A 7,777-nucleotide genomic window follows, 5' to 3' on the forward strand; every position below is an offset into this window, starting at 1 on the left:
AATCGGGCAGGCCATGCGTGCGTGCGTGCATGCCGGCGAGGCCAAGGAATTTGGTCGCGGACAGACAGCGCCCCCCAACATTCTCACCAACTCTTTTGAGATAAGAAAACCCACTGGATCTATCTACTGCGTACTCACAGCTGAATTCCGGCAACCTTTCCAGTTTTTTTTTTTAAAAAAAAATTCGGCCAATTAGCTGCCAAATAGACACACTGGCATTCGTTGAAATAAACATGGGTGTACACTGCATATACGTCAAATTTGACGCAGCCTTCTCTCGATGGGCTTAACTGTGGACCTGTCCTGGCTATTCATAGTACCAAGATCAAGAAGCACGATCCTGCGAACCGGGGGAACAGTCCCATACATGTCGAGCTCAACACTCGAGCAGAAAACGATGCCAGAATTTATGTCGCTTTTTTATAAAAAAATATATCTTTCATGGCGCTTTTGTGCTTGAAAAAACAACCAATCTCACGGATGCACACGAGCAGCAGCAGTGCAGCACTAGACGGACAGAGCCACGAGCGAGCAATCAATCAATCATGGAGGACGCCGAGTGCATGCATGCGCGTGCGGCGCGGTGACCTGGAAGGCGTGTCTTTTCCCCGGAGTCTCATACGGTCGATGATTGTTCGAAGCATCCGCGCCGACGAACGTACCAACCAAGGAGGATCTAAAGCCGACGCATCAAATTACCCCGTACGTTTGTACACATGTCCGATCAGTGATCGGACACATGTCCGATCAGTGATCGGACATGAGAGGAAAAAAATGATTTAACCGGATTCTTCGTGTCATTTTTATATATACGTCTAAATTGTCCACAAATCCTCATATTCATATTAAATATAACAAGAGTATGAGGGCTCGCGGACGCGGTCAGACAGTCCATCACGTAAAACGCGACCCCATTCTGAACCATCTTCTTGTTTTTTTATTCATTATTTTCTTTCTCATTCTTTTTCTTCATCAATTATGTATAAATGATCAGACATATGAAAAAGAAAAAAAAATACAATTGTACGAACAGATAAATAGAGAAAACGTTCGATCACTGACCGAACGCGTTTACAAGCGTTTAAAAAATCATATTTGTTATATCCGGCTGTAATGCTCTAACGGGCGCCATGTGCGGCGAGCTCCACGCTGTCTGTCGTCGTCCTCGTCTCGGGAGCATCGGTGTGGATCGGATTGATGCGCGCAGTTTCTTTCTTCTAGGTATGGGAAGCTAGCCATAGCCAGCAATAATCCAAGCAAACGCGCGCAAGGGAACAAAACGCTGCGTTGCCCGCCCGTCCGATCCATCCCATCCATGCTATATCTCCACATCTATATACGTCGTGTGTGCACTGTAGGCTAGCTATGGACCAGACAAATGTCGAGTCTATACGGCCGGCCTCACCTATAAAGGTGCCATCTCTGGGCTCCAGCTCCAATGCTACAATGGTGTTGATGTTGGTGTTATCTTCCGAGCGTCGATCCATGCCTGTGATCCATCGAGCATCGTGGGCGAAATAATGGCGGTGGTTGGAGCAAGGAAGGAACTCGTGGCGGTAAAAGACATAACTATAAGCGAATCATTTTATGGTTGGATACTCACAAAAGGACAGTGGCATTCCAGACTCATCAATGTTTACGTCTTAGGCCTTGTTTGAAATTACTCGGATTATATAATTCACTTTTCATATTTTATTTTATTTTTTAAACATGATAAATTATGATATAAATTATAAAAATTAGATCGATATATTATTAAAAACTCACAATCTATCCTATCCCAGTTAAAATCGGATTACGGATTGCTAATGATCCATTATCCTTGTAAAGTTGGAGATAATTACATTTCTACCACCGTCATCCCCATCTTTAAAAAAGAAAATAGAGGACAGACATGTTATTATGCAATGTAAAACCTGTATTACATTCTATATAATCTAAACTTCAAACATGCCCACCTAAATTATTTTTATAAACCAGATTATATAATCTATCTTCATAATCCAAATTATCATAATCTATTATGATTTCAAACAGAACCTTAGACTAGATAAACATGTACTCCCTTTGTTCCTAAATTTAAGGCGTTTTAGCAATTTAATCTATACCACCAAAACGTCTTATATTTATAAACAAAGGTAGCTCTTCACCAACGTAGCTCCACGAAACCTGTGGATTGGCTACACGATAACTTGCCAGCCACCTAATCGCCACCTAACTTGATCCACTAAGTCTCGTTGTTTTTTATTTCTTCCCGGCCCTGGCTGGAACACGGAATGAAAGTTGTGCAGTCTCCACCGCCTCATGCACCGACACGCCGTACCAACCTATCATCACCACTTCAACAGCACAGGATCCTTAAAATGCAGGCAGACTGACTTTTGTTATCGGCTCTCAGGGTGGTGGGATCATAACTACCTAGCTAGTAGCACATTGCTGTCGAGAAACCTACCATCACTACCTCATTTTGGACCTTAATTTGGTCGCAAGTCTCATCCCTGGGGAAACATTCCAACTTTAGATAGAGCCATCGACTTCCTACTCCTAGACGAGGCGACGATCGATCGTCCCTAAAATCTTGACGATCCCGACGTGTTTTCCAAAAGCAGGTCTCCGTCGATCGGTTTTGAACATTGAACGCTTCAACAATCAACACCCACACCCACAGTGGCAGGGCCAGTCCACTGTGCACAGCAAGTCCACTAGAGCGACGTCCTCTGCACTCTCCTCCAGTTTTCCTCCTCGGTCAGTTACTGAGCTACTATATTCAGTTATCCACACATCACGCGGAGGCTAGATATGGAGATCGATCTACACATTTATGCTGGCCATCCACTGTAATTCTGGAGTCTGGACAAGGTGCTGCGTTCACCGGGAACTGAACTCCGATTCTCCGAAGTACAGCGAACATGCACGTGAATGCATGCGGCAGGAAGCTCGCTCACTGTCACCGGACACGTCGCATCAGCGCAAGCACGTCCGGCTCCTTTGCAATCTGACATTTCCAGCTCTGTAGTAGCTGAACTTGTGATGTGACTGGCCGATGGGCCACCCACCGTGGGGTGAGCCTCGCCAGAGCCACAACAAGTGAATAGAGTGCAAGAGCTTCGAACACGCTTACGGCTCTATCTAGTACAGTAGTTAATGGGCTTCGGCGCATCACGTACGGATCTGGTCGGTCTTTCTTTAGACGGACGCACGGACCGACGTCGACGTCGCCGGTCGACCTCGCCGCCCGATCGGTCCGACGGCCTCAGGGGGCCTTGCTGTTGCGTGACGTTACGACGTCCGCCCGTGCGGGTGACCGCGGTCCATAATTCCGGTCGCTTTGAAGTTTGAACTATGGCCGCCGCCAGGCGCCGGGGCCAGGGCCGAAAGCCACGCCGACGGCAAGAGCTAGCGCCACGCCGTTGCCCGTCAGTGGCGCGCGGGCCTGTTTCTTATTACAGCCTCCGTCAAGACAAGTCGGTCGCATGCGTGGACGTGGTATTTCTGGAAGGATTCCACTGGCTGGCACTGTTATTGCTAGTGGCAGCCAGACGGTGCGTGGTAGAGTGGGCCAGCGGCAACCCCTTTTTTGGGTAGATCTGGATCACACGATTCTTTCTTCGTGGCATGAGACGGCCGCTTCTGTTTCGCTCGTAGCTTACGATTTCGTAATGGGTTTATTCTCTTGGCTTGTCGTGTAACGAAAATGTTGATTCTATAGCGTAGGGAAATTGTTTGTGCAAAGACATTGATCCTTGCCAGAAATACTCACCCTGTCCGGAATTACTTGATGCGGAAATGAGTAAAAATAAACATATTTAAAACTTAAAATATGTCTAGATACATCTATTTCTTTGACGAGTATCTGTTTGTGAATATGTCCAATCCTTCTATACTTATATGAATTTATAGTTATTCTGATCCAGTTATCTCTGAACTCTTAGTTCTATGAGAAATTAATTATTTGATAAAGGGTGAATTTTATTAGCTTAAAATGAAACGGCAAGGGGATACACGCACAATTAGCAACACACCCGGCCTCTTCAAAACCGTTTCAGTGTTGAATTCTCAAAGATGGAGTATGTAGAGTATATTGTATGTATGGCCATCTTTCATGAGAGAGAGTATGTTGATCATCTACTTTTTAGTTGCATTATTGCGAAACATCTATGAAGGATTGTTGTTGAAGTCTTTCTGTTTGTTTCCTGTGATAGTTTCTCTGATTACGTGCTTTCTGTGATAGTTTCTCTGATTACGTGCTTTCTCGGATAAAAATAGTAGTACAAATCTGTTTTTGGCATGGAATGTATTGCTTCCATTTGGAGTTTATGAACGATGCTAAATGATTTATTTTTTCAAGGAGTAGTGTGGAAAGGTATCCAGATTCTTCTCGGAAAGGCAGGTGTGTTGTCTCATCAATGAAGGATTTTATGCTTGGACACTCAAGCAAACTTACTAAAGGAATGCTTGCTACTACTAGACCGAGGAAGAGGAGAGCTCCCTAGGATTGCCCGGAAATGAAGAATAACGTGGGCGCAAGGATTGATCAACAAGGTTTCTGTATGAGGGTCCATTCCAGCTAACGTTGATGATTTCTACAATAAATAACCCCCTTTGCTGGATTTCCTTTTGTTCACCATGTTGGTTGTCCTTCTAACTCTTCCGGTTTAGCTACTTTGGTTAAGCTCGAGAGATGTTGAAAGGATCGATATGGTTGGCTAGAGGGGGGGGGGGGTGAATAGACAACGACCACTTTTTAATTAATCTTAACAAGTTAAGGTAACCACTATACGAGTTCACAAATAATATGACAAAGAGGTGACCCCTATAGAAGCTACCAACAAGACCTATTAAGACAAGTAAGATATAGTCACAAGTAAAAGCAAATACAAAGTAAAGGTTAGAGATAACCACAAATGGAACCGATGGAGACGAGGATGTGTTACCGAAGTTCCTTCCCTTTGACAGGAAGTACGTCTCCGTTGGAGCGGTGTGGAGGCACAATGCTCCCCAAAAAGCCACTAAGGCCACCGTATTCTCCTCACGCCCTCGCACGATGCAAGGTACCGTGATTCCACTATAGGTGCCCTTGAAGGCGGCGACCGAACCTTTACAAACAAGGTTGGGGCAACTCCACACAAAGCTTGGAGGCTCTCAACAAGACCACGAAGCTTCACCACAATGGAATATGGCTTCGAGGTGACCTCAACCGTCTAGGATGCTCAAACACCCAAGAGTAACAAGATCCGCAAGGGATAGGTGGGGGAATCAACTTTTCTCTTGGTGGAAGTGTGGATCTAGGCCTTCTCAACCAATCCCTAAAGAATCAACAAGTTTGATTGGCTAGGGAGAGAGATCGGGCACTTTTAAGCTTGTGGAGCAACAATGGAGCTTAGAGAGGTAAGAGATAGGGTTCCTCAGCTAGAAGAACCCTTTATATAGTGGGGGGAAAATTCAGACCGTTTTCCCACTCTCTGCCCGAGATCCAGCGGTACTACCGCTGGGAAGGAGCGGTACTACCGCTGCCTGGCGGTACTACCGCTGGATGCAGCGGTACTACCGCTGGGGCTTCCAGCGGTACTACCGCTGGCACCTTGGTAGTGCATAAGCACTACTACCGCCGGGAAAGTCTTCGCAAAAGGGTCCGTCCACGAACTACCGCTAGGTAGGTGGAACAAGGCACCTGGAGCGGTACTACCGCTGACCAGGGGGCGGTACTACCGCTGGCTAGCGGTACTACCGCTGTCAAGTGGCGGTACTACCGCCAGACAGCGGTACTACCGCTGGCTGCAGCGGTACTACCGCTGGGGACCATTTTGCAGAGATGCTCAAGACGAATTAGGCGAGGGCCGCTCCAAACAAAGAAGGGGAGAATTGTGAAGTGTGCGTGTGTAAAGATAGATTCCACCCAAACCTTTCCACTACGGATCCCCTCTTAATAGTACGGCTTTCCTATGACTCAAATAAAGAGAATCGTAGAGAGCGCCGTGTTTCCGTTCCATAAGAGAGGGGACGTGTCGTCTTGTGCCGTTGACGAGTGTTACCTGAAACCTTGACACACACGATTAGTCCTGTACGGTACTGTCATCAATCACCAAAATTACTTAGGCATAAACTATGCCTCAACAATCTCCCCTTTTTTGGTGGATTGATGACAATACCGGATTTGCATAGATAATAATATGAGAAATAAAAAGATAGAGATATATGACATATGACTCACAGCATATGATGGAAATAAATCTAATCTCTCATAAGAAAGATCATGTCTCACATAAGATAGCAAACGAAACAAACCAAGTTCAAAGCAAACCATACGAGATAAAGCAAAGCAATGCAAAGTTCGAAATGAAAGCAAATCCTAGACTCTCTCCCCCTTTGGCACAAGACACCAAAAAGGGGCACACCTAATGCCACAGGTAACTACTCCTCATCTTCAGGATCACCAGACTCGTCTGTCCCCTCCTGGTCGGTCTGCTCCTCCTCTGCTGCCTCATCGCCAGACCACTGGTACCCCTGAGCCTGCATCCAAGTGGCCTCCGGAGTGATGTCGTCCTCGGAGCCGCTGGAGATGTCCACATCCAAGGTCCTGAGAACACGCTTATGCCTCTGGCGGCTCTGCTTCTGAGCCACATGTGTCTGGTACTGTCCCTTGGCCTGCATACAGAAAAGTGTCTTCATCTTGTCCTGCAGTTTGATAGCCCAAGATGGCATGACAGACAAGCGGGGCTGAGAGGCAGGTCCTCTGCCAGCAGCGGTCTCTGTATCAGTGTCCATGTGCTGAGAAGATGAAGATGGGTTGGCCCACTTGTCCTTGACGCGCAGCTTGATTGGGTCATGCACAATGTAATCAGACTGTGTGTAGAGCACCTCATCCGGAAACGCCTGTTGCCACTTATGGCTGATGTATGCGAACAGGTAAGGCCCGTAGATAGGAACCTTACGGTTGATGATGCAGTTCCAGAGCTCTGTGAACATCACATCTGCAATATCTAGTGGAGCAGACTCCTGAGACATAGCTTCCTCACACAGTAACATCATCTCAGCCAAGTAGCCATGGACCTCATCGAAGTTACCACTCCGAGGGAAGAGGGTGTTGCGAAAGATGCGATGCATGATGTCCAGGTGCTTGGGAAGCACCCCCTTCCTCAGATACAGTGACTGCAGTCTGTCCTTTGCGAGGGCCCTATCAGTGGGGGCTGGAGCGTGAGGACGCAGCCCAAGAGGAGTGTCAGCACCCTGAAAGTCAATGTGAAGGAACTGCATGAACTCTGCCCAAGAACCAGTCATCTTCTTTGACCCAGTCATCCATATCATGGAGCGCTGTTCATCATGGGAGAAATGGACTGTGACATAAAACTGAGCAACTGCCGTGGGATCAAAATCCGTCTTGAAGGAGATGATGTTTTTGATGCCCAGCTTGTCAATCAAAGCGAGGGCATCACCAAAGTACTCCATGTTGCGCTGAAGATGTCCCAGATCAATCCACTGGACAGAGACAAAGTTCTTCTTGAAGTTGGCAATAACATCTCGATAGATCCTGCAATGGTCCTTTACCCAGACATGGTCAACACCATCAATCTCCTCCCTTTCCTGGAGATAGTGGTCCTTGGTGCGAAATTGCAGAAAGTCCTTGGGGGACATTGTACGGACATTCACCCTCTTATGAGCGACCTTCTTGAAGGACTACTTCTTGGGAGGCAGGCCAGACGTGGCAGACCCCTCGGGCGCCTCTGGGTTGCGAAACTGTTTGGAATGCGTTTCCCGTGGGGGGTTCGAACGGCGAGCA

The sequence above is a fragment of the Hordeum vulgare genome, chromosome 6H (assembly GCF_904849725.1).
Source record: "Hordeum vulgare subsp. vulgare chromosome 6H, MorexV3_pseudomolecules_assembly, whole genome shotgun sequence".
Lineage (NCBI taxonomy): Eukaryota > Viridiplantae > Streptophyta > Magnoliopsida > Poales > Poaceae > Hordeum > Hordeum vulgare.